Source organism: Eriocheir sinensis, chromosome 27 (assembly GCF_024679095.1).
Source record: "Eriocheir sinensis breed Jianghai 21 chromosome 27, ASM2467909v1, whole genome shotgun sequence".
Classification (NCBI taxonomy): Eukaryota; Metazoa; Arthropoda; class Malacostraca; order Decapoda; family Varunidae; genus Eriocheir; species Eriocheir sinensis.
Genome location: NC_066535.1, coordinates 11,386,617 through 11,387,365, shown reverse-complemented (window position 1 = coordinate 11,387,365; position 749 = coordinate 11,386,617).

Here is a 749-nt window from a genome sequence, read left to right as displayed (position 1 = left end):
TTCAATGTGTTGCAGGCGCGGGCTCGGGACGGGAGTGCGTTGAAGTGACGAGTGGGCAAAGAAAGTAATTTAATGTACTTTTTTCAGCATTAAGTGAAAAACAGGCCTAAGAGGATGGGGAGACTACGGGAAAGGGGGATTGGTAGATTATAAAAAAAATGAAACCTCTAAGGGAGATGGAGATGTTAGGAAAAAAAAATATGAAACAAATCTATAACAAGAATACAATTGGCTTTCCTTTAAGTTGCTAGTACATTTCTTTTTTCAATACTTTAGATGAGGGTACAATAATTTGAAACAATAATATATTAAAATGGATTGTGAAAGAAAGGGGATCTTGATAATTCACCTCGTGATATATTTGGAAAACTAAACACTCGATTTTGAGGGGATTAAAATTCCATGACGTTTTGGCAAAGTCGAAGAGATATTTGGTGCGAATCTCCTACATAAGAGTTTGTATTAGATAATGATTAACAGATGCTCGTCTGTCTTCTGCCTCGCTTTGCCCTCGCCTCTCCCGTTATCCCCTCCGCTTACCTGAAACGTGCAAGATTTTACACCCAAGGGAAAGCGCCATTCTCTCTCTCTCTCTCTCTCTCTCTCTCTCTCTCTCTCTCTCTCTCTCTCTCTCTCTCTCTCTCTCTCTCTCTCTCTCTCTCTCTCTCTCTCTCTCTCTCTCTCTCTCTCTCTCTCTCTCTCTCTCTCTCTCTCTCTCTCTCTCTCTCTCTATCTATCTCTCTCTCTCT